At 44.6% G+C, this 27,263-nt stretch overlaps 1 long non-coding RNA gene across 1 annotated transcript; it reads right to left on the reverse strand.

Moving 5' to 3' along the window:
* Positions 1 to 636: 636 nt before the first annotated feature.
* Positions 637 to 7,152, reverse strand: LOC120405082. The gene is made up of 3 exons (XR_005598352.1): positions 6,598 to 7,152; positions 2,752 to 2,866; positions 637 to 1,319 (listed from the first exon to the last, which is right to left on the reverse strand). It is a non-coding gene; the product is annotated as an uncharacterized LOC120405082 (long non-coding RNA).
* Positions 7,153 to 27,263: the final 20,111 nt, after the last annotated feature.

A 27,263-nucleotide genomic window follows, 5' to 3' on the forward strand; every position in this document is an offset into this window, starting at 1 on the left:
TATACATATTTCACACAGGACTGTGCTCAGGATATAAACATGCAAGGTTTGCACTGGAGCTGTATGGGAAAAGATGTGCTAATTGTACTGAGTTCTTCCTACATGCTTTGCAAATTTGAACTGTAGAAGGTAAAGCCACTCTACAATAATATGACAATTAGTCTATATATGACTAGCTTCACCTCTACTTTTATTTCTATTAGGTCAGATTACTGATGAACATTAATAGGGTGAAAGCTGTGTCTATAGTAGCAGACCTGCTCTGGAGAAACTATTCCATTTTAAAAGATCCTTTGATATAGGAATTGTGCAATACATTTTTTTTAATGTTTATATCAGTGAGAAACTGAACATCTGAAATTTTGTACAACTTTATAGATATTCTGACCCTTTTTTTGTACTTTTGGGTCCATCCCTATCCATTCCTTGGCCTCTGTTCTGAAACTGTTGACCATGGGAGCAAATCTGATAGAGACTTCTGCCCACTAAGTACAAGGTCTAGGAGAGCATACAGTTCATTTCACATAAACCACTGTGCAGCCATCAGATGATAATCAGTTGAACTGCAGTCATTGCAACCCAAGGACAAGATGTAAAAGTGTGACTTTACAGATGAAAGGCTCATTACTTATTCCCAGCCACCTAATCACCCACCAATTCGTTAATGTATTCTGACCTAAACTCTGACATTATTCTGTGCTACATTTCCCCTTTTCCTTTTTTTCTTTTTCTTTTCTTTTTTTAATAGAAGAGCAATACATTTTATTTTACATCGTAGCCATTCAAAACTTTTGACAAAATTGTCCTTTGCAAAAAGTTAATATGTTCTTACACTAAGCCTTTTAAACATGATTCATTTAACAATTGCTGTATTAAGGCTTTGATCAGGTAGTTTAGTGTTGCTGTTGCATGGGAAACATGCTCACTCATTTTACTACTGAGACGTGCCTAGAAAAGAAAACTTTATAAAAATGTAATTAATTACACACTATAAAGGTCACCATTAATAAAAATGAACGTGTAGATTATTAAGCCCGTAGAGAAAATCATTAGTGATACATTTGGGTGTTGTTAAAGCGAAATATTCTAAAATGCAAGTATAATGCATTATGTTTGAAGGATACAGCAGATTCCTTGTCCCTTGTCATATAGGAAAGACCTTCATAACTTATTGTGGCTACATCACTATTTGAGTTATGAGGTCTTTGAGAAAAGTTTCTTCATAAATTTTAGTCTTCATAGTTGCTCATAATGTATCCTTCAGTACTTCATCAGGATAATCCATTTTATCCAGGGTTATTGTGATGCTGCTTTTCTTCCTAGATAGAATTATGGGGTTTGGAAAATTCTTCAGTTCTTGCCATTTCTCTTTTTCCCACTAATCACCATAAACGTGTCATTGGAAGACATTAATATAGCAAGTAATAGTAAAGACATTATTAATAACCCAACTTGTCCATTAAGAAGGAATTCAGAATCACTGATTATTCACAATCAAAAAACTTTGTTCAAAAGAATCCACGCAGTTTCCCACTGTCATGAAAACTTTAGCAGATGACTCAACCCAGTTTAGACCACCCATCCAGTCTTGACTTTCTTCCCCTATTTGATTCTTTTCTGGAAATAATCTGTTGGATGTCTCTTGTTGTTTTCATTTGGGCTGATTCAGGGTCAGATTCTGATATGTTTACCCATATTGGCTGGTTCCTTACTCCATGAGCAGTCCCAGAGAAGTCAAAACGTGAGGCCTGGCATGTGCAGTAAAGATTTCCAAACAAATATAATCCCAAAATATGTTGGGGCTGATTCTTACTTACATGAAGGCCCCTTTACCCTAAACTCTGGCAGTGGGAAGGAACCCTAATGACTACATATAAATGTTGTTGTTTTTTGCCCAATTTCAGGGCCCTGTATCCTGCCAGAGTTATGTAAATGAGAACCAGGCCTATTATAGCTGAATTCTGTATATATATATATATATAATATATATATTATCTTTCAACAGTTGCTTTGTACAGATGTAAAAAGAACTCCTTGTATCTTTGTATTTCTTACACTCATCCTTCCAAAAATACTAAGAGACACTCATGCAGGCCAACAAAATAAATCTGGAGTTTGCAGGCCAAGCCAAAAAGGAGCCAAAATGAAAACAAAAGTTAGGGGCTTTTAAAAACAAAAAGTCAAAGATAGGGACATTTTTGAAACACCATTCCTTTCTTAATTTTTGTCCAGAACTCCAAGAAGTTAAGATAGGGAATGTTAAATACCAGGGGAATAGGTTTCATTCAGGAGTGCTTTGTAAGTTTACAGGCTTGGTGAAAACCCAACTTGTAATGGGAATGTGGTATCAGTCTTAACTATAGAATGGCTATGCCCATGTAATGAGAAATGAAAATTATGAAATGAATTTCACAAGTTCAATCCCATATGATTTATAGAAGTATCTACGTATGAGGACATCTGGTCTCCTGTCTTGGATAGGATGTTCTGTGAAGGCAAATTTTTTTAAACGCCTTTTTGATTTAGATCTGCTCGAATAGCTCAAGGTTGGAGCTGTGAGAGAAGCAGATATGGGGAACTGAACACAATATGGAGTCTCTCTATTGTGCCTGAAAGGAGACAATAGGAGAGAAACCATGAAATCTTCACGTGATTAAGGCCTAAAACCTAGGCAGCAGCACCCAGCCTGAGCTCCACTCTGTGCAGTTTGCTACACTGAGAGGAGGAACCATTCACCAAACTTCCTCTTACCAGAAGGTCCTCTGGCTCCATCCTTGTCTCCACATCTTTCTTACATTCTTGTGTGCCAAGGTTCAGATGGACTCCAGTCCACCCAAAAGCATGCTGTCTCCTCCACCGAATAAGCCTGCAATCACAGAGGTGAGGACAGGATTTATCCCTATAAGAAGCTTCTTTTCTGAATTACTCTTCTCTCTATGTAGTTAGAGTCCAGGTCTGTGATGTGTTCAACTTCTTCCACTCCTACTGAATAGCTGAAGGCACTCAGCATCTCACAGGACTGGGTCCTGTGCTTCCATGTAGGGCCAGACTAGTCTCTTTATCAGTGCTTGCAGAGATGCATTGGAGACAGAGATGCACTCTTATTTGCTGCCTCATCTGTGCCTCTGTTGCAGTGGCAACCATGGATTGCTGCCAGGGTGAAGAATTGCTGCGGTGCAGCTCTGCCCTGGCCAGGCTCCCTCTGTCCCTCATCTACCACTTTTGCCCCATCCTTGGCTTGTACTAAAATGCTCCATCCCCTGGCTCTATCAGGGATCACAGGGGAGGGATAGCTCAGTGGTTTGAGCATTGGCCTGCTAAACCCAAGGTTGAGAGTTCAATCCTTGAGAGGGCCACTTAGGGATCTGGGGCAAAATCAGTATTTGAGCCTGTTAGTGAAGGCAGGGGGCTGGACTCAATAACCTTTCAAGGGCCCTTCCAGCTCTAGGAGATTGGTATATCTCCAATTATTACCTATCTAGTGCTGGTACAGAGCTGATGGAGATGGCTCTGCATCAAGCAAAGAGTCCCAGTGCCCTCCCCTTGTGGGAGGTTTACAGCCCTTTGCACCAGCCTAGCTTGAATGATATACAGAGCCCATGTTTTCCATTCAGACACTGAAGTAGACTATATAGTTTCCTGGACTCAAGTCATTAAAATGAAAGTGAGTAGCTGGGTTGATTAGTGTGATGGTGTTTTGTGTTTGTGATCAGCAGAGCTGAAGGCAAAACTTTGATTCTTATCCCCACTATACAGTGCAAAATTCCTTCTGACATTTTTTCTAACGGTTTTGAGGAAATGGATTTGCTCTAAAGGTCTCGCAGCAGCGAATGAAAAATAGACGCTGCCTGCCATCATGAAAAGAGTGTGGAAAGTTTGTCTCTAAATACAGATGATTTTGATCCTCATGGACAGAGACTCGAGGGGGAAAAAAAAGTTGAAATGTCTTGGAGGAAATCCAAATGGCAGTCTGGTACTGAGGAGAATGACAAATATGCACACCAAGAACAAAATATTCAGACATAGTTATAAAAACCAGAAAGCTTTATGTGTACATGTAAATCAGGAACATCCAAATGGCAGAAGAGTCTGATAGTATTGCATGGAGACTTTACTACCCTTTTTTTCATAGGGCCTATTTCTATTTTTCTCTCTCTTTGTTCTTTTACCCATATGATTTTTTTTGTTGTTTGCCCAATTTTTATTGTGATTACATTTTAAGTGTTAGGGTTTGAATAGCAATTTGAATGTCATTAATGGTTATTGCCAGCTTTTAGCCTCTGAGACCAGCTTGTACACACTGTCGGGGATGAAGTTCATTATCCACTGTGGACCTGATCCTGCACTACTGAAGTGAAGGGAGCATTACTATTCACTTCAACAGCAGTAGGATCAAGCTCTATATGAAGTTACACATGAAATATGTTCACTTCCCAGAGTGACAAGTCATTGATTTTTCTGTATTTCAGACTCTCTCTCTTGTAAAGGATGCATATAAAATGTTTATCAGTGAAGTATAAAATGTTACAAATACTTAAATCAAGTTTTAGTTGTGGACTACAGGGATCAGGTATATTTATGATGTGATCAAATCCCATCACATTTTAATCAGAAGTCCAAATCAAGTCCATACTGAAAATTATTACCATCTGGCAGACGTCGGGTGTCCTACATTAAATGAATTAGTGGGTCTCAGCCCCGTTCCTAGTAGACAAGTGCCCATAACCCCAAAGTAACCGTTAAAATTCACATACCTGTGTGACAAGTGTCCATAACGCAAAAGCAACCATGAAAATGCACACCCTTATTGGGGGGTCTGAGTAGAGGCTAAGGACTGAATGGGCTAAGGAGACTTGAACCCTATGGCACCATCAGGTGGTTCGAAAAGGCTCAGCACCATTAAGATATAGGCGTATTCTAGGGGAAGCCTTTACTGCTGTTGCACTATTTCTGCTCCTGGGTCTTCAATTCTCTGGGGGGCCAATTCAACAGATTTCTCAAGGACCAATTTCATTAAAAAAAATGTCTCTCTCTCTCTCTACATATATATATATATATAGAGAGAGAGAGCCATTTCACGAATAACTTGGTAAAAGATTTATCTAGCTTATCAAACAAACCTGTAAGGTCTGCACACAAGGATGCTGTTTAATGTCAACAGCAGATTTTCCATTGATTTCGGTCAGTCCAGGATTCGTCTCCTAATAGCACCTAGCTCTTTTGCCACCAGTAGATCTCAAAGTGCTTTATGAAGGAGGAAAGTATCATTATCCTAATTTCACACATGGGAGATGGTGACACCGAGAGGTTGAAGTGACTTGCCCAAGATAGCAGCAGAGCTGGAAATAGGACTTCCTAGATCTTCTTAGATTCCAATCCAGTGTTTTATTCATTAGGTCTCACTGCCTCCCTTACTACTGTAACTGTAGAGAGGAAGCAGAGACCATTCTAGCATATTGCCTCCAGGACAGTAATGTCCATCCATACGAGAGAAATAAGAAATACATTTACTGGTTCTATCCTGCTGTAGGTGATGCCAGGTTTTGTTTTTTTTCTATTGTATTTCAGTGATGGCTCACATAGCAGGTACCAGTGCAGTAAAGAGAGTGGCTGTAAAAGCCTGGAGACACCAAGGGAGCTTTGGGAGCAAGAATCAGAGAGCTTAAGGGTGAGCAGAAACCCGGAACAGCCGGACTCATTGCTCATCATTCCTTACCATCTGTAATTTCCTAGTCATGAATTCAAAATTAGGCCTTAAGGAGAGATTACATGGCTGCAGCACAAAATGATTTTGTAGGGTTAGAGGCACAGAAGATGCAAAGTTAAAAATGCTCATTCAAAGGCACATACTCAGTAGATATAACGGCTCTAACTTTCTAGAGAGAGGGACTAATTTTCCCTCTCTCGCAGGACTGAGCGAACTCAAACCCAATGATACCAGACATGGGGTTACTTCATTTACAAGCTGTTTATTATGATGTCACAATGCAAATGTATCACTTTATGGCACCAGACTAGATCCGCTGAGATCCAGGAGTGCACCTGCAGACTTCAGGCAAGAGAGGGATGTGCATAGGGAAATTGTGATGCTTCTTAGGGGCACCCAGGGTTGGGAGGCACCTCACTACTACCTGCCCTTAGTGTGAGGAAGCCTTGTCTGCACCTGCTGTGTGTCAGCTCCCCAACTCAACTGATCACGTGCAACACAAACACTCCCCTATTGTTCTATACAGGCTCTGCTGACCCTCTGTAGGTTAGAGATTGGTATGCTCCAACTCCTGAGATCTTCAAGTGCCCCCAGAGAATGCCCAGCCCTTGTTCCACAGAATAACTGCAGTATTGGCAAATTCACTGCTCCTAAGGCAACAGAACACTCCCATTTACCAATTACACCTCAAGTCACATTAACACACAGCACTTAGATACCTTTATAACAAAAACAGGTAAAAGGTTATTTAACAAAGTCTAGATATTCAAGTGATAGCCAGCAGAAATATTGAAAACAAATGGTTACATGTAAAAAAACCCATAACATGCATTCTAGAATCTAGACTTATTTAACTAGCTAGTGTCATATCTTACAGAGAAAAAGCTCACCCAGAATCCTTCCAGTGTATTACAGCCAGGCTTGGCTGTGATCTTTTGTTAATGAGACAGGTCATGCCATCAGCTGAGGTCATGCCTTCTCAGTGGAAAAGATCCCAGGTGTCTCTCTATATCCTCCGTTATCCAATCCAATCCCCAATCCATTGACTTTACTGGTAAACAGGATGGCCCCCTGTTGATTGTTCTTTTCTTGTGTGCCTTTTTCTTGTCATTTTCACAATCTCTTGATTAGCATTTGGCTCAGACAGTAGATAAACCTCTATTGGGGACAATACTCAGAACACAGATGACTGGGGCCCTACCAAATTCATGGTCCATTCTGATCAATTTCAGTGCCAGAGGGTTTAAAAATTAGTCAATTTCATGATTTCAGATGTTTACATTTGAAATTTCATGGTGTTGTAACATGAGGGTCCAGACCCAAAATGGCATCATGGGTGGGCAGGGGGGTTGCAAAGTTATGTCACACTGCAAATGTTGGACTGAAGGGGAGTCCCAAGATTAGCACCCTCCTGCAGTTAGAGGAGGTTCCTAGAGGTGGATACGATTCCCCCTCGCCCCCATGCTGCTGGGAGCACCCTAGCTGGGGGCTCCTAGCTGCTAGTTCATGCCAGGGACAGATTGAGGCAGGGGCCTCCAGCCAATTTGGGACCCTCCAGGAAAAAATGAGTGCTCCAGCCCTAGAAGAAGCCCCAGGGCAGAAGCCCCTGGCGGGTCACCCCGAGACCCGGTAGGATCCGCGGGGGGGAGAAGCGTTGAGCCCGGGCGCCCTGAACCCCGGCCCCGGCTGCAGCCGCGGGGCTGAAGCCTCGAGCCCGGAGTCCAGACTGTCCCGAGCCCCAGCTGGAGTGGCAGGGCGGCGGGAGCCCCGAGCCCGGGCTGCCCCCGGCTGGAGGCCGGGGAGGTGCAAGCCCGGAGCCCGGGCTGGAGCGGGAGGGCGAGAAGGGGACGGAAGCCCTGAGCCCAGGCTGCCCCGGCTGCAACCACCGGGCGCAAAAGCTCCCAGTCCGACCAGAGCCGCTGTGGGAGGAAGCCCCAAGCTTAGCACCTGGAGCCGCAGGGGCAGGAGCCCAGGCTGCCCCGGCTGGAGGTGGCGGAACCCCCGAGCCAGTGCTGCCCCGACTGGAGCAGCAGAGAAAGCCCCTGGCCCGGGCTACCCCGAGTCCTGGCTGCAGCCGCGGAGCTGGAGCCGTGGGGGAAGGGGACAGAAGCCCAGGCCGCTCCAGCTGCAACCACTGGGAGCAAAAGCTCCCAGCCCCGCTGTGGGAGGGAGCCCGGAGCTTGGTGTCCTGTGCTGCGGCGCGGGACGGAAGCTCAGAGCCCAGCTCCTGGGCTGCTGCAGCGGAAGTGGGGGTGTGCCACCCTCATTTCTGCACTGCCTCTGGAGATGGGTCTGATCTCCCCACCAAGAGTGGCGCTGCAAAGAAGGAAAACTCCTGTCCCTCCCCAGCGTGGCCGGACTAGCAGCTCGGAGCTGTGGGCTCCCAGCAGCAGGGGGGAGATCAGATTTCAAGGGGGAGGGCTGATTTCAGAGTCTGACACGTTTTTCACAGAGACGAAATTGGTAGGGCCTATACATGACCAATCAGAGAGAGAGAAGTGTCTCTTCCTCCCTCCCTCCCTGTGCATCACCTCTTGGTGACTTGTCTTAACTCATATACCTTAACAACACCATTTTCAGCACAGATACATAATTCCTTAAACATTATTTGTACGTACATTTTGCAAATGAGCTCTTGGCAGAGACCTCACAGGCCACTTTTGGTAAACTTAATATGCATACATCTGACCCAAGGGATCCCTGTAAAACTCTAAGAACCCTCTGTGCCCTCTGCCAGTTGGCACCAAGATGTTCTTGGGTCATAGAAGCTATCAGTCCTGGTGAGCTTATCTTTGTCATCAGAGGGGATTGAATGCAGGACCTACAGAGCTAAAAGCCTTTACAGCTTGAGCTAAAGTAAGGATCTTATCCGCGGCTCACTGCTGTTGATAGGTTCATTTTCACTTCAGTGGTCTCTGAACTAGCCTCCTAGGTAGCAACTGTAACAGACTCATATATATCCTGTCTGGGTCAAGCACAGAGAGGGATGCTCAGCACACACTGAACAAAGGTTATGTTTGCACAGTGGAATCCTCTATCTTTGGAGTTCATGTGGCAGGAGACACACTAGTTGCATGGATAGGTGAGCAGCCACTGGCAAAAAAAAATACACTTGTTTGGGATTCTGTGCTTTGTACAGGAGGAGGGGGAGAGACTGCTGAGTTCAGGATCACACTGCTAATCTTTGGGCTCAATCCTCCAAAGTGATGAGCACCTTTCGGTGGTGGTGAGCATTGTCAATGTTGTCTTTGAGATTGAATTATTATTAACCCATCTCAGCAGGGTTCATGTAGGACCCAGGCCTTTTGTGATCATGAATAGAACCAGTATCCCTATTTCTCCTCTAGTTCCTAATATGTTTATCAATTTCCTAAAAGGCCTACTTCCCCTTGTAAAGAGCACATCCCATGTTCCCTGATGAATCACTTCATGTATCCTTGTAAACGTCCCTCTGTCACTATCTTCCAGGTGTAGGTGTTCACTTAAGTCAATATAGCTAACAATATTAATTGAAACAAATCTACAAACATGGAGCAGCTGCATATTTTTGAAAAATGCTTTATGGGCACAGACTCATCATCGCCCCCCTTACACACTCTCTCTCTCTCTCTCTCTCTCTCTCTCTGAAGCCATTCTCTGCAGCATTTATTCTACTTTAAACCGTCTGTCAAAACAGCCATTTAATTAGCTTAAGCTCTCTGGCTTTGTGAAACCGTTTTACTGTTCTCTGTTGTCTTTGCAACAAAATTAATAGTTTGACTAACTTCTAAGGGAAAGAGGTTTTTGCACGTCTGAAAGTCAAATTAAAGCCACCTTTGCCAAACAGGATAAAAAAAAAGAATTCTTCATGTCTCAAACTTTGAAAGCAGCACTTCATTTATTATAATCTTTTTTTAGTGCCAAGGTACAAATTATGTAAAGGAGTAAAACTGCAGCTTTGGGGAAGCCAGGATTATAACGTGTAGCACATACAACCCCTGCAGTTGGTAGGACAGTTGAAAGATAATGAGCTAATCAGAAGGCATGAACTGCCTACTGCACAGCCTTGTTACTAACCAAGGCTCTGAAAGCTCATAGAATCATAGAAATGTAAGACTGCAAGGGACCTTGAGAAATCATCTAGTCTATCCACTTGTGCTGAGGCAAAACCAAAAACACTTAGACGAGGGGTGGCCAACCTGAGCCTCAGAAGGAGCCAGAATTTACCAATGGATGTTGCCAAAGAGCCACAGTAATATGTCAGCAGCCCCTCACTCCCAGTGCCTCCTGCCCACCGGCAGCCCCGCCAATCAGCGCCTCCCGCTCCCTCCCCACACCTCCCTATCAGCTGTTTTGTGGTGTGCAGGAGGCTGTGGAGGAGAGGGGGAGAAGCAAGGGCACGGCAGGCTCAGGGGAGGGGTGGAGTGGGGGCAGGGCCTGTGGCAGAGCCAGGGGTTGAGCAGTGAGCACCCCCCAGCACATTGGAAAATTGGCACCTGTAGCTCCAGCCCCAGAGTCAATGCCTATACAAGGAGCTGCATATCAACTTCTGAAGAGCCGCATGTGGCTCCAGAGACCATCCCTGATGGGCGTTTGTCTAACTTGTTCTTAAAAACCTCCAGTGATGGAGATTCCACAACCTCCCTTCGTAACATATTCCAGAACTTAACTATCCTAATAGTTAAAAAAAATTCTTAAAATCTAACCTAAATCCCCCTTTCTGCAGATTAAACTGATTATTTCTTGTCCTACGTTCAGTAGGCATGGAGAACAAATGATCATAATCCTTTTTATAACAGCCATTAAAATATTTGAAGACTGTTATCAGGTCCCCCGTCAGTCTTTTTTCCTCAAGACTAAACATGCCTAGTTTTTATAACTTTTCCTCACAGATCATTTTGCTAAACTTTTTGTTGTTCTCCTCTGGACTCTTTCCAATTTGTCTACATCTTTTAAAATGTGAGACATCCCAAACTGGACACAATACTCCAGCTGAGGCTTTACCAGTGCTGAGTAGAGCAGAACAATTACCTCCCATGTCTTACACGACATTCCTGTTAATATACCCAAGAATGATATTAGCTCTGTTTTGCAACTGAATCACATTGTTGGGTTATATTCAATTTGTGATCCACTAAAACCTCCAGATCCTTTTCTGCAGAACTACTTCCTAGCCATTTATTCCCCATTTGCTGGTTTTGGATTTGATTTTTCTTTCCCATGTATAGTACTTGCACCTGTCTTAATTGCATTTCATTTTGCTGATTTCAGATCAGTTATCCAATATATCAAGATTGTTTTGAATTCTATTCCTGTCCTCCACAGTTGTTGTAACCTCTCCCAGCTTTGTGTCATCCATAATTTTTATAAGCATACTCTCCACTCCATTATCCAAGTCATTAATGAAAATATTGAATAGTACGAGACCTAGGACAGACCACTGAGGGACCCTACTAGATACATCCTCCCAGTTTAACAGTGAATCACCAACTATTCTTTGAATACAGTCAGTCTTAAAAATTATGCAACCATCTTATAGTAATGTCCTCTAGACCACAAGATGTAGAGTTTTGGCACCTCATTCTGATCCCACTTACACCAGGGTAAATCAGAGGTCCAAATCTGGATGCCCTCAAGGTAACTTTGCATTCATCTTTTGGCTCAAAATTCCCTACAGCCAACTTACCCTGTGATGGAGAATTCTTTGATGGAGTAAGACCACCACAGTGACCTCTCTGCCAACCCTTCAGCCTCCATCATAATGGGGATGTCTGGGGAAAAGGGTTCAAGGTGCGGTTGTGGCTACATTCTGGCAATTCTTGAGGAACATGTGCAAAGCACTTTGGGAGCTAAGCTAATTTTGGTAGCAGAAGAAATTGTAGCATTCCAAAAGATTACTGACTTTATTTTGGTCTGCCTGAAACCTGCTCTATGCCAATGAGTTTCTGAACTAGAGTCAGATGAGGGAACAAAGTTTTCAGTGATTATTATGATGCTAAATATTTATTTTATTATTTAATAGTTTTATTACAATAGTGCCTGAGGACTCAGTCAAGATCTGGACTCCATTGTGCCAGGCTCTATAAAAATATAAAAAATTATATGGTTCTGCTCTGAGCAGCTTTCATCTAAGAAGACAATTGTGTGAAATGTGAGAGAGATTTTATTGATTTATTGTCATTTTGTAGTAACATACAAGTATTAACTATCCCAAACTGCCCCTCAGGAAGGTCATTAAACATTGATTAATTTGTTTAAGTGTAATACTTCCCTTCTTGCATAATGGTCCATGGGGTCTTCAGTGGTCATAGGTGGTCAGAAACTTGATTTTATGTTTCATCTGAATGATGGCACCTCCAATAGCAGAGAGGTGGGGCACTGGTTTAGTCCTTCCTCAGGAGAACGGTACCACCTATTGAATCACCCACACCTCATTATTTTCAGCATTACCCTGAGTTTTCCTTGAAGAGATCTCTTCTTTACTAGGCTTCATCTTGCTTAATTTATGAGAACTGATGTGATCCTAGCCTGAGATGGAGTTTCAGACTGTCATTTGATTTCCCCTGCAGAGATATGAGCTTTAGAATGGTATATCCCCTGTCCTGTTGTCTCAAGCAGACGCCGGTATGAGCCTTAACCTTACCTCACAGTCAACAAAAAAATCCTACGTAAGATGACATGATCAGGGCTGCCGGGGGGGGGGGGGGAGGAGACAAGTGGGGCAATTTGCCCCAGCCCTGCGAGCCCTGGCCTGGTGGCGGTCCTTGTCTTTGGCGGCAGGGGGCCCTTCAGTGCTGCCGAAGACGCGGAGCAACTGAAGGGCCCCCCACCACCAAAATGCCGCTGAAGACCCGGACCACCACCAGGTGAGTACAAGCACCGCAGCTCCCCTGCTTTGCCCCAGGGCCCTTGAATCCTCTGGGCATGATGACTCAAGATCTTGTTCTGACTGTTTTCTTACATTTGGTGCTGCCAATGTTTTAATTTTCCACTGACTTGTGGTGTGATTTTTCATGCTTTTCATCATCAAACGCTGAATTGATGTGCTCAAAAATCCCACAGATTTAAAAAGGGTTAATTGGACACAAGGGCTTCTCTCCATGTCACTCACTTGGCTACAAATCCAATGATCTCTCTCTCTCTCTCTCTCTCCTTCTCTCTCACACACACATATGCGTGCACACACACAGAGTCTTCCCACTCAAAATACCAAATCATTATATAACACACAAAGTACTCTGACAGATATGATATTACACGAGACTATTATTATTGCCACGCAGAAGTTTTGACAACAAAATGTATTTTAAAAATCTGTGGAGTACTTAATTCATTTCTCTAATAGTGCTTTTTAAAACATTGCAAAAGAGAAAGAGAGGGAGAGAGAACACGTTTATCTGATAATAAACTATTTGATTCTAAGAGCATATGACATATAATTCTGTAATTTAGCAAGTGCAACTCAGAAAAAAAAATACCTCTGTGTGTGTGAGTGTATGAGTTTGTGTGTGTGTGTGTGAGAGAGAGAGAGAGTGCTTATGAATTGGTTGGTTGATCTGCAAATCCTTTTCCCTGACTGTCTATCACATTTCATCAATCTCATTTTCACTTTATAGCTTCACGGGAAAAGAATGATCAGTGCTTGAAAAACACTTGGCACAATGCTGTATTGATGCTGGTAACTGCTGGTAGGTGAAAGGTTTGCCTGAGCATTGAGTCCATAAGAAGCTTTTTGACTGAACATCCTGAGTTGCTCTACTTTAAAATTACTGATAACAAAGGGCTAGTTGCTGACACCCCTGCCTTATATAATGCCTCATTCCACAAACAGTCCAATTGACTTCAATGGAATTTTGAGGGGGCCATTCGTGGAGTCAGGAGTATCTGCTAAACTCAAGCTAAGACCTTCAACATAGCTGAAGACCAAAGGAAAATAAGAATATTACCCAGTGGTTTTTAGGGGATTGGTGTGACTTTGCACAAGGTCAGTATGGCCATAGGAATCCCAAATTTAAGGGAGAAATTACTCTTCCACTCTCTTTGGTTGTATGAAGAATACTTATTTTATTTGGCCTCTAAACAATGTTACATATGACACTTCTGGGGGTGCTGAATCCTGTACACATGAGTTAGGGTGACCAGACATTCTGTTTCTAAAGGGACAGTCCTGTATTTAAGCCCTCCTGCAGGTGTCCCGACTTTTTCTTTAAAATGGGCAAATTGTCCCATATTTTCTGTCTCTGCACCATTAGTACTGGTGGGTCCTGCTGCTGGCCGGATCCCTGCTCACCAGCCACCCGTCCACCAGCGGTGAGAGGGGGGTTCCAGTGGCTGACGATGGGGCTGGTTGTGCAAGGCTGGTGGTGGGGCAAAGATGCAGCACACAGGGCTGGCTGCTCCCCCTACTGGCCCGTAAGCACAGCCCCTGCTGTGTTCTGGCTCTCCCCCAGCAGGGCCCCGCCCCCCGGTCCTGTTTCCAGCAGGCGCTGGCTATGCACTGTGAGCTGTGGTGAGTGCGGGCAGGAGCCAGGGTGTGGTCAGTTACATGTCGCCTCTGCTGCCCACACATCGGCCCTTTACGTGCTCCCCCTGTCACTGTCCTCTCCCTGCTTTGCCCCTTTGCCCTGCTGTTGCTCCATACACCCGCCTCCCCCTTCCGGGGAGGCGGGTGGGGTACGTCTGACTTCCAGCGCTGTACAGAGAACCAGCCCCTGGTCAGAGTGCTCAGCTCACCAACAGCCTGGTCGGCAGGCTCCTTCCTTCTCCCTATGCCTCTAGCCAGGCCAGAACCACACGAAAGCCCAAGACCCTCCAGCCTGGGGTGCTGGCCAGGAGGAGCCAAGCCCTGCATGTGCCAAGGCCCTGCACAGCGCTGGCACGGGGAAGCCTCCCCGCCCCTCAGCTAAGCTCTGGAGTGGCCATGTGGGGGAAGTGATTTCATCCTGTTTGCACCCCAACCTTGCAGGCTCCACAGCAGCCCCCCAGGCAGGGGCTTAGTACCCTCTTCACCTGTCCCCCCACTGCCCTGGGTCCTGCCCCCAGGAAGCATGGGGCTGCTCCATCCCCTGGGCACCCTCCCCTGCTGAGCCACCTCTCTGGCTGGGTTGGCTGAAGCCCCTGCAATCAGGTTCCCTGGGCCCTGGTGCACAATTCATCCTTAGGGCTTAACCCCTTCCAGCCTGCATTGTAGCCAGAGGCAGCTGAGTTATGTAGGTGGCCAACAGCAGCTTCGGGGTATGTCTACACTACCCGTCGGATCGGCGGGTAGTGATCGATCTATTGAGGATCGATTTAATTGTGTCTAGTGTAGAAGCAATAAAATCAATCCCGATAGCTCTGCCGTCGACTCCGGAACTCCACCGCGGCGAGAGGCGGCGCAGAGTCGACGGGGGAGCGTCAGTGGTCGACTCGCCGCCATCCTCACGGCCAGGTAAATTCACCTAAGATACGCCGACTTCAGCTACGCTATTTGCATAGCTGAAGTTGCGTATCTTAGGTCTACACTAGGGAAGGGAGTTGACCTAACCTGGAGGTGTTAGCTGCCTTTCGACACTGAGTGGGCAGGAAGGGACAAGCTGCTTCCATTCACACAGGGGTGGGGGGGAGAGGAAGCAGGGAGACAAGAGCTCTGCTAAGACATGGGCCAGATCATTCCTTCCCCTCTCCCCTGTAGCTGGAAGCAGCTCATGTCCCTTCCTTCCCACACAGTGCCGAAAGGCTGCTGCTCACCACGTTCTGGTGTGAAACCTGGCAGAAATTGTGTGTGTGTGTGTGACCCTGCATGCCCTCCCACCATGTGTTGCCTCAGGAAAATGTGGTGCCAGGTACCAGGAGAGGTGGGTCCGTCTTGGGGGCCCAACCAGGCATGGAGGGCAGAAAGCACCAAGCAGGGAGGGTTGGGTCAGTTGGTTACCCCCATGTGTGAGAGATATATATGTGTGTGTGTCACCTCTCCCCATGTGTGTGGGGGGGGAGGGAAAGGTGTGTGTGTCACCCCTCCCCTTGTGAACCCTAAAACCTTAAAGATAAGATGGTAAATAAAAAGAATCCAACTATGCAGTATTTCTTTTTAAGAGGGGCTCAGTCAACTTGATGTTAATTTGAACATTTGTACTGCATAATTCTGATTGATTGCTGTTGATCTCGCTTGAATATGAGTAATTTTACCAGGTGTCCCGTATTCAGCATAGGGAAATATGGTCACCCTAACATAAGTTAGCAGCTGAACCCTGTTTGTTTTCACACATTCATTTTCCCACGTCCAGCTGACCAGCTGAAGTGAATACAAACTCCCTCCACCAAGAGTGAGGATAAGATGCAAGTCACACACAGCTCCTGCCCAGGCAATGGATGCAAGTCTAAAGGGCACTCAGAAGGGCAGTGCTACAACTGTAACACACTAGGAACACTATAATCTTAATGTGAAGGCCTGCTTTCATTAAAGAAATTTGCATCAATGTAACTACATCAGTGCAAACTTCTACTGCTGATGTGCTTACTAAGGCTTGGCTATGCTAGCAGGTTAAGCTGCTCTGAATGTAAACCCTGCTTTCTGCCAATACATTATGTCTGAATTAGAGATTTGAACCACTGTAATCACATCAACATAGCTATACTGATGCAAATTTCCTTAATTATGTAAGGCCTAAAAGTTTAACACATTTAGTCCAGGGGTGAAAATGACTGGTATTCTATCCATAAAATAATTTAAAGTATTTTGGAAAGGGACATAAAACATGGCACCTATAAATTGTATAGACTTTGGGCTTGAGTGATTCATTTGAAACCTTCTGGAGGAAACAAATAAAAAAATATATGGGGGAAGCCATTCTCATTTTATTACATATAATTTGCAATTTATGTTAGTAGGAGTTAGTACGTGCATCAGTGGAGATATATAGACCACAATAGTAATAAATAGCACTTATATAGCTTCTCACAGCCAATGCTCTCCAAACGCTTTACAAATACTTACTAGCTAAAGCTCGCAATGCCAATGGGATGCCAGTGCAGTATTGCCTACCCATTTTACAGGAAACGGAGGTGCAAAAAAGTTAGTGACTTTTTCAAGATAACAGTAGGCGAATGAGAAGTCTGGTTTCTTAGGTCCAGATCCTTAAAGGTACTTAGATGTTGCTCTGCTCAGCAGTGCAATGCCTAGATCCTAGGTGACCTGCCACCTAGTCGTATCCTCAGCCCCCAAGCTAGGTACTCAAGCTCCCGATACATACCATGGGGTGACTTAGGCACCTAAGAAAGGGATCCTCACAAGGCAGGCTGAGCAGGGACCTAAGGTACCACATAAGCTAGTCAGGAGTGTAATGCAGAGGAGAGGGGCCGGGAGAGGAATGAGGTTTTGTTGCCTAAATAACAAACCTAGTACACCTGACTGACAGGCCAAAGTTGGGAGCCTCTCTCTTTGGGGATCCTCAGCCACAAAATTCCTGCTGAGTCCAGTCAGCTCCTCAGGGAGTCCATGCCTTGGCATCTGAACCCATTATTCTGTGTGTGTGTATGTGTGTGTGTCTCCTGCTCACACTTGAGACCTCTATCATGCTCTCTTTGAATGTCTTTTGTGTGGATACCATTCTGCCCCCTACTACCAGGTGGCCTGCCTCCAGAACCTCCTGCTGTAACCAGGTGTAACTGGTATCAGGTCTTAGACATGCTCAAAGAATGCTGACAGGATTTGGCCTAGGCAGACCATTTGTCCAAGTTTAAGCCAGACTGTCTTGCTTTTCTAAGGTTTGTCCCCCTTCCAGTACTGAGACCAAACTGGAAGTGGTTTTGTCTAGTATTGAACGGGAGATGCCATTTTGTATTGTGCACTGTCTCACCCCACTGGCGTGACCTCATACAGTTCATGCAAGGTCATGTTGGCTGGGAGGGCCCACGGCGTTTCAAGAAGTATTGAAAGGTCTGGTATTCTGGGGATGCATGAGTGGCCTCCCTGATTGGGTCCCCAGGTGAAATAGGTATTCTCCTTCCTGGTTTGAGAATCCTGCTTCGGGGCTTCTGGATATTGAGCTTGAGCAAGGGCTCTAAGCTGCTCATTGCGATGAGGAAGTGTCTGGGCTTAGGTAGCTTTGAGAATGCTGACCAGCAGGATGTGCCTATTGGTTTAGGTGGCATCAGAGTGGTGGTTTTGAAAATGTCACTGGAGCAAAAATGTTGGACTTGGTGCCTAAAGAGGCAGATAGGTGCCTAAGTACCTTTGAGGATGTTGGCCTCAGTCCCCTGCTGGCAATAAGGCATGCCACAATATGTTTTGAAGAACAAGGAATGTTTCTGCAGTCTCAGTGTTGTATCTGTTCCTTACACAAGCTGCAGAATGGGGAGATGATTCCTGCCATCTTCTTCTCACACTGCACACTCATGCAAGGAATAGATACAAGCTGGCTCCAAGTAAATACAGTGTTTGGAGTAATAGACATAGAAGGTCCGACCACACACTCAAAAAATAACAATTGTTGTATTAAGAAGCTTAGTTCAACTACAAAAAGAAATGTCCTCGCTTATTCCAGAACTGCACCCACCCAACATTGCCAGTAGGAAACCCTCATCTAAGTAGAGATATACATGATGGAGGCATTACATCATCTAAAACCTTCTCATTGGTTGAACATACACTGTAGGCATGACACTGCTTCCTCAACAACATGTGAGTGCTGCTCTGTATCTTTTGGGGAGGTGGAGTGGCTGCTCAGTATTTTTTACTTTACTGTGGTATAGATGCCACAGTAAAGAAACTTAAGCATGCTCTAATAACCGTCTCAGATCTTTCCCGTGTAACTGAAAGAACAAATATGATCTCCAACTATTTGTGTGGTAATGACACCAAAGGCAGAGCATCGTCTACTGTATAATCAATACCTTGTCCTGAAATATGCTGGGTTTTCCTTGAGGATCTTTGATTCAGAGGTCTCCCCTGCTCAGTTGGGGAGATCTGACAAAATGACAGTCTAAGGTGGCACGGCTAGAAGCCTAAATTAATTAGTTTTTTGGGGGGAGGGGTTAAGATTATATATTTTGGGGACTGAATTCTTGAGTGATTTTAGTTTTCAAATACTATCTGGTTAAACTATAGACTCCCAATGGTTTTACAGAGCCCACTTTCAGTTACCTGTGGGGTGTTGTCTAGGTTTGTTTACAGAGTTCAGTAAACGGTGAAGCTTGTATTAAGTACCACCGAGGGACCAGAAAGATGTGTTGCTCTGTTGAGATGGTCTTTAGGTAAAGGTCAGATAAAACTGTAATGGAAACCTTGGGGATGCTTTAAAGTGGTTGCTTGAGACAGGGAGCTGCTTATTGTGCCTGCGGTTTGTAGTTCAAGTTTCACTGTATTTCGTAAAAGTCAGAGTTTAGGTGAGGTACATCTTCAGGAAACAGGGTCTGTAAAATTTGTCAGCATTGTCATTATATGTGCACACAGGCACTGATCCTGTAAGTCAGCGGTTCTCAAACTGTGGGTCGGGACCCCAAAGTGGGTCACGACCCCCTTTTAATGGGATCAGCAGGGCTGGTTTAGACTTGCTGGGGCTTGGGGCTGAATCCCGAGCCCTACTTCCCAGGGCCAAAGTCGAAGCCTGAGGGATTCAGCCCTGTGTAGTGGGGCTCAAGTTACAGGCCCCCTGACTGGGGCTGAAGCCCTTGGGCTTCAGCTTTGACCCCTACAGCACCCAGGGCAGTGGGGCTTAGGCTTTGGCTCCCCCACCCAAGGCAGTGGGAATCAGGCGGTCTTAGGCTTTGGTCCCCCCTCCTGGGGTCGTGTAGTAATTTTTGTTGTCAGAAGGGGGTCATGGTGCAATGAAGTTTGAGAAGTCCTTGTGAGGTGCACAGCAGGGAGAACAAGACTATTGCACTCTGGCCAGGAGCGCTGCCAGCTTTTTTGCCGCCCTAGGTGGTGGAAGGTCCTGCCCCCAAAATGCCACCCCCGACAGAGGTGGCAGAAGGTCCCGCCCCCGAAATGCCGCCCCCGACAGAGGCGGCGGAAGGTCCGGCTGCCACGGTCACCGCCCCCCAAATGTTAGCACCCTAGGCGACCGCCTAGGTCGCCTAATGGGTTGCGCCAGCCCTGACTTCAGCACAAGTGTGAGTGGAAGCTATGTGTGGGTACAAGGAAGGCTATACACTAGGTTTGATCCTCCACACAAAGCAGTAGTACACTATGTCTCAAGCCCCCTGAGAATACACTCTCAAGAGACCAGGAGAAAAATGGGGCAGAGTGAATGAGGATTATGTGTGTATCTGAAGAGACATGGGCTATAGTCATACTAATAAGGTGTTTTGCTCCTTAAGATATATTTCTGTTAGTGGACAGGAGTAACCTGGCATCGAGGCAGCAGTGCTTTCACTAATGCATGAGCAGTTTCTGTTGCACTTTGCACCCTGCTCACTACTTTTGACTGCATTTATGCAGGTAACACTGCACCAGTGCTGGGCAGGACCATTCAAATGACCTTGTAGTCCTAGAATGCTGCAGCTGGTGACCCAATAAGGTTCCTCACCTGGAATAAAATGTGAGCATCTCACTTTGTGTCTATGTGAGCCCGACTTTCAGCAACCAATGCACTAGAAGAGCCCTTGCAAGCCAGGGATAATAACGTGGTGTGACATTTAAGGAAAACTTAGCTGTGCTGGCTTGTACCCTGAGTGGTCCAAGACCAGACTTTCTGTCATTTGTGCATTCTGAGTCACTTTTGTCTGCCTTTGAAACCAGTGTCCATAAAATGAAAGATTAATGAGATCATCTGTAGCCATCCTTCACACAAATAACATTCACCTCCTCATCACTCTGCCTCTGCAGCCATGACATTTAGCCTGCTTCACACAATGCTGTCGGATATTACAAATCGTGCAGGGCCATTTCCTCTAGCATCCCACTTCTAAAACAAAACAAAACAAAACAAAAAATAAGAAGAGTGAGATTTTGAACCAGCAGCAGGGATTTCTGAAAATTCATTCCCCTGAAAAGGGTGCTCAGCCCAATTGCTCACAGGGATGAGTTTTGAAAGACAGACCAATCACTCTGCTGAGGCTCTGCCTCTTTGAAAGAGTTATTTTTTCCTTGCCTGGTAACATACCTTTTTAAACTACCTTTGCCTGGCCACCTCACTATGACAAAGTAATCAGTTTAAGCAGACCAGTTTTGCAGGATTATTTACTGATTCTTTGTACTCCCCACTCTGTTTTTGCTGGAAATTGATACTCAATATAACTTCTAAACCTGTCGTTAAGCAAGGTTTTGTAGCAAGAAGGAAAGAAAGAAAGAACAGGAATTGTCTTCTGTAAATAAGTGCATACATATTGCATTCCTTAATGTACAGTAACTGTTGGCTCCCACCATCCCATCAAACTCCTGTGCAAAGTGATTTATACCAAAGGTAGAGTTGCAATTGGCTTTGTGTCCACATAGGCCATTTATTTTGGGTAAGGAAGAAACTACAGATCTGCAACTCAACTCTTTTTTTTTTTTTTTTGGAATGAGCCATTTAACTAAAGGCTGGCTGGTTACCAATTTTTCAGATGCTCATTGAAAATCCATTGGTATTTTGATCTTCAAAGGACCCCTCAAAAAGGGGAAATTAATCCTTGCTCTACAGTCCCTTTCTGCCAGCTGCACTGGTACAAGGAGGCCACAGTGCAGGCAAAAGTCCTCCCTTCGGGAATCTGATACCAAAGGCTCTGTGTGGCGACTGCAGACCTGGTTTAATTCCCCTCCCTCCAAATTCTTTGTGGGAAGCCCCAGGCTAGGGAACATTTTAAGATGGGCCATAGGTGATCAGGAAGTGAACTAGAGAATACAGCTGATGTGTTCTTAGACCCTGGGGATTCTGCGCTCCTACAAATCCCATAAGGATCCACTGCAACAGAAGCACAATTTAGGGTCACCCTCAGGGCTGCTCTAATCTACACTAGGGCTGAGCTGCCCCAAGCAACTCCAGAATAGAGGTGGCACGAGCTGCCTTGCCTCAGTCCCTTGATGTAGCCCTCATCAACATAGGATCAATTTTCCATCCAGTCCTGCATCAGAGTAACTCATCATTAATGTATTTTGTCCTAATAACAGCCCACTGAGTCAGGGAAATACAACACCCATTTTACAGATGAGGCACACAGTAGACTAAGTGATTTTCCCAAGATTTCACAAAATGTCTGTTGCTGAGGTGGAAATTACATGCAGGTGTTTTGAATCGAAGTCCAGTGCCCTAACCACTAGACTGCCCTTCCTCCTGTACATGAGGATTTTCTAACAGGAAAAAAAAAACTAGACAGTGGAGCATTTGCCCATATTCTTTGCAAAACACAGGGACTAAATATTCAGCCAATTTGGCAGTTCTGTAGCTTGGCCTCTGTTTTTGTTCTTTCTCATTTATGTTCCTTTGCTCCATATTGCTCATTGTGCATTTGTAACAGCATCAGATATAAAACCCTTAAGAGTCTCATTTGAAGGAAGCAGTTTGACATGCTAAATTAAATTAAATGCTATAGACAGCCATTCTGGGCAATAGAGATAAATAAGTGAAACAAAACAACCCACCCAAAAACAAACAAAAACCCTAAAGCCGAGTGTATCGGATTTGAAACCTTATTTCTCCCTCTCTGTGTTTTGTATTTAACGGACAATAAAGCAAATGTAAAGGAGTCACATGGAGAGCAGTGAGAAAATAAGCTGCAAATTTGAAAGTCAGAGGTTGAATGTTGCAGTAGGTGGAATGCAATGATAAAGCAATGGGTGGGGACTGTGTTATCATTAGGGATTCTCATATTTCTTTCATTTCAATCCCAGTTATAAAGTCCAGGGAAATGGATCTTGGTAATTGCAAAGTTGATTGCTGAATTGGGTTGGGGAAAATGAATATTGTTATTACCGCTGTGTGCACTGTCACTTTCTCTCTTCTTGCTCACTCATTGACTCCGCTGATGGGACGCAGGGAAAGCTTTCTCAGCCAGCATGTGATTTATTTATTTATTTATTTATTTATTTATTTTAACTAGCACTGGCATTCCCATGGCCTCTGGGCACAGGACAATTCTCTCCTTAAAGTGATACCATCTGCAGATGACAAAGCTGGAACTGCAAATCTGGCTCCCTGAACAAAACAAAACAAACTCTCTATCCACAAACTTATAGTGGGAAAGGAAATGTCTTGAGAGGAAAGCGGTAAGACTATGTGGCTTGGGGAACTGGAAATTGGAGTCTGTAAGATATGGATAGTATCCCTTTAAATAGCTTGTGAGCTCTTTAGTGGTCCTCGCTGTCTTCTATGTTTCAGAAGCCACCAGAATTCTGCTAGCAGACTGGTGTATTATATGTGCCTATGCTTTAACAGCTATGAAAGTTATGAAAATGGTTATTTGGACCCCACGGTGCCCATGGTGTTTTTTTCATATGATGTTTGTGTGAAGAGCAACAGACATAGTAACAATGCAATTCAGAATCTGTTACTGTAGGTCACTAGTTCAAACCCAGCCCAGATTGCAAGGAATAGAAAGTCATTTCCATTTGATGTCTCTGTTAGTTTTTGGTTGTTTCAATCTGCTTAACAGACAGGTAATCACACTGCAAACCACCACACGTTTGACACTCTTATTGACAGGGTCAGAAGAAAGTCCAACTATTAAGGGTTGATTCTGCTAACCTTATTCATGCTATGCAGTATATTACTTGGCGAGCAGTCTATGGGACTATATGTGCAGTAAGGTATACACTGGAAAAGTGGAAAGATGGAAGCGTGTCCTGCTGCTGTCCATGCTAGAATAATTGTGCTTCCAAAACAATGGATAGCCATTAATAGAGTTCGTTTCACAGTCTGTGTAAAGTAGATCACTCTCATTTTACAGATCAGGAAACTGAAGCAGAAACTGTGATACAAGTCACTGTAGAGCTATCACATAACAGGGGTCAATATCCACTAGCGCCAGACCTTACTGTTACAGAGAAAGATTGAGGATACATAGAAAGTCTATCACAGAATCAGGGCATGATCCCAGAGCTCCTGACTCTGGGACCTGCATCTTCTCCACAAGTCCTCCCCATGGTAATGGAAAAATGTAAGACTTAATTCTCAAGGGCTGTCAATATGTCATCTTTATTTTCTTCGACAGCTTCATTAATGATCTGGATGATGGGATGGATTGCACCCTCAGCAAGTTCGCAGATGAAACTAAGCTGCAGGGAGAGGTAGATACGCTGGAGGGTAGGGATAGGGTCCAGAGTGACCTGCACAAATTGGAGGTGAGTCAAAATAAATCTGATGAGGCTCAACAAGGACAAGTACAGAGTCCTGCACTTAGGATGGAAGAATCCCATGCACTGCAAAAGGCTGGGTACTGACTGGCTAAGCGGCAGTTCTGCAGAAAAGGACCTGGGGATTACAGCGGATGAGAAGCTGGATATGAGTCAACAGTGTGCCCTTGTTGCCAAGAAGGCTAACAGCTTATTGGGCTGCATTAGTAGGAGCATTCCCAGCAGATTGAGGGAAGTGATTATTCCCCTCTATTTGGCACCTGTGAGACATCTGGAGTATTGTGTTCAGTTTTGGGTCCCCCACTACAGAAGGGATGTGGACAAATTGGAAAGAGTCCAGCAGAGGGCAACAAAAATGACTAGGGGGCTGGGGCACATGACTTATGAGGAGAGGCTGAGGGAATTGACCTTATTTAGTCTGCTGAAGAGAAGAGTGAGGGGGGATTTGATAGCAGCCTTCAACTACCTGAAGAGGAGTTCCAAAGAGGATGGAGCTAGGCTGCTCTGAGTGGTAGAAGATGACAGAACAAGGAGCAATGGTCTCAAGTTGCAGTGGGGGAGGTTTAGGTTGGATATTAGGAAAAACTATTTCACTAGGAGGGTGGGGAAGCACTGGAATGGGTTACCTAGGAAGGTGGTGAAATCTCCATTCTTATTGGTTTTTAAGGTCCGGCTTGACAAAGCCTTGGCTGAGATGATTTAGTTGGGGTTGGTCCTGCTTTAAGCAGGGGGTTGGACTAGATGACCTCCTGAGATCTCTTCTCTAACCCCTTTGGGGTTTAGAGAGCATGGCCCTGTACATCTTTTTCCTGGCGGGGTGGGGGAGAGTGAGAAAAAAGGAGGGAAACACCAGGGGGCAGCACTGGAGCTCCAGGGAGGGAGAGAGGCTGCCTGCAGGCCCTGGAAATGTAAAGCAGGGAGAACCTACCAGAGGCCTGAGCAGGACAGGGCCGATTGGGGACACCCCAGGACAGGAGCCAGGAGAAGCACTGTGCCAGGGAGGAATTGCCCGAGAAGGACAGGCCGGATCTGGACCCAGTATCACGGCTGCCCAGAGCTGCATGGGGCTGTGAGTACTGGGGCTTGTGACTCTGCATTGGGAACAAGGAGGGAGGCTGCTTGCTAGTTAAGTGGGGAGGTGGTCGCTCTGTGTGGCTTTGCAGAGAGCGGCAGAAGGAGTTTATTGGGGGAAAGTTCACTGGCGCTGAAGACAACCAGGAGCACCCAAGACTCACCACTGGACTGGAACTTTTCTCAGGACTCCTGAACTCTGTGTTTCATTGCTCCGTGTCTGCCCTTCCAGACTGTGCTACCACTGGGCCCATGGGGCCTTGGCTTGGATGCAGCCCTGTTTTACTGCTCCCCCTATATTTCCCCTTGTTGTATTTCTCCTCTCATCCCTCTGCAAATAAATGTTTCCCTTTCTTACATCCATTGTACTTTTCTTGTGGGTGTGTGTGTTCACTCTGGGGGGGTTGGAACAGGTGCCCCTGGGGTGGAAGGGATTTCTCCTGCTGCGTGCCTGCGTTCGCGCTCTCTTGCCCAGAACTGCCTGCAGAGCAGAATCTATCTTGGCCACGAGGGCGCTAAAGTTACACTTCCAACCCTAATCTTCTATGATCTTTCACCAACACTGATTAGCTTTTAAAAATGGGCACAGTTTGGTGGTTGAGCACAGGATTAGATTAAAAAAACAAATTGGAAAACCTATGAGAATTTGCTTTTCTGACATTTATGAACTGGAGTAATTTCTGAACCCAGCAGTATTTATGGAATCAGAAATAACATCTACTGAAAAATAAACAAACAAACAAACAAACCCAACAGTCAACATTCTTCCCAACCATTAAAAAGAGCTTCCAAACTGTTAGCTGTTGAACTAGACAGGATAGTTTTCAGCCTTGGGGGATGTTAGCTTTGACCTTTCCGACCCTTTGATTTAATAATTTTGCAGTGTAATTGAATTCTGATATTCAGGTGCCTAGGGAGGGTAAACAGATTTTGGGCTGGTATTGCTTAGGCTGAGCAGATGGTGAACACTGTGCCTGGGAAGAAGTGGTTGATATTCTATGTTAGTTATGTTTGCACTGTGGGTTGCAATTAAATAAATGGAGTAAAAATGCATGCCCTGTTTTTTTAAAGAAAAGAGTACATTCTTCACCTGTTTGTGAGAGATAAGCTATAATGTATTTTTAATGTACACTTTTTATCTCTGCTCAGCAATAAAGTTGGTTTACAAATGATATCTCAGCCATAAGGTAAGCAAAGATAATAGGTCTGATTTGTAGTTAGCATATGGACCCATGGATTCAATCTATTTCCTTTTTCCTTCTTTTGTTTGCCTAAAGCTTCTGTTCTGTGTGTTTGGGGTTTATTCCAGAAATGAGTCTTAAAGACTCCTCTTCATTTTGTGCATTTCTCTTATTATTAACAAGGTGTAATTCAGACATCTGTTAAAAAGTCCCTTAATATAGTCTTAACAAGGACAAATCTAATGCAGTTCTAGCCAATTATTGTGTTAATTTTACAACGTGGAATTTGAGCCACCTGTCTTAAATAGAAACATGTTATTAATGGAAATATCAAGCAGTTTAAAATCAGCTCCTGAAATTCAGCCAAGGACCTAGAGAGGAGCACATTTTTGTATATAAATAAATGTCAAGTGTCTCTTTTCTATCATCCTTCTTGCATCACTTGCATGGAGAGAAATAGCTCTGTTTCTGTTCAGGTTTCTTTTTAAAGACAGGAGAATTAAATTAAACTGGCAAACTTAAAGTCTGGTTTGTCTGAGCCTAAAAAGGCAGGCCTTCCATGATTTTCTTCTTGAAATTCTGGCTCCACTGAAGTCCATAGCAAAACTTTCACTGATTCCAATTGGTCCAGAATCTGACCCCATGTTTCTACAATATCAAACGTTGTTACAAGAATACTGAGTTTAGGTTACTTTTATTCCCTCTGTCTTCAGTGCAAAATAAAACTGCTCACTTTCTCTACTTCTTGGGCTTGAAATTCTGCCAGCAATTGATACTGAGGGCACAAGCTATGATTTGTATTCCTTACCCACATATAAACCAAGGATTCCAAAGGCTGGGATTTATTTTCAGAGCATCAGCTCTTGAATGCTGAAATACAAAATATCCCTTTCTCCCAGAACTCTACCAGAATCATCAGGCAGTCCTTCAGTTAATCGCATGCAGGAGGGATGGGATCTGGTTTTTATGCCTTGCCCTGTAGAAGAAGGTTTAAACTTGCATTTTTATGTTCCAGTGAGTGAAATAACCACCAGAGTTGGTCTCTAAAGGAAACATAATCCATGCTCACAGGCTT

Source organism: Mauremys reevesii, linkage group 4 (assembly GCF_016161935.1).
Source record: "Mauremys reevesii isolate NIE-2019 linkage group 4, ASM1616193v1, whole genome shotgun sequence".
Classification (NCBI taxonomy): Eukaryota; Metazoa; Chordata; order Testudines; family Geoemydidae; genus Mauremys; species Mauremys reevesii.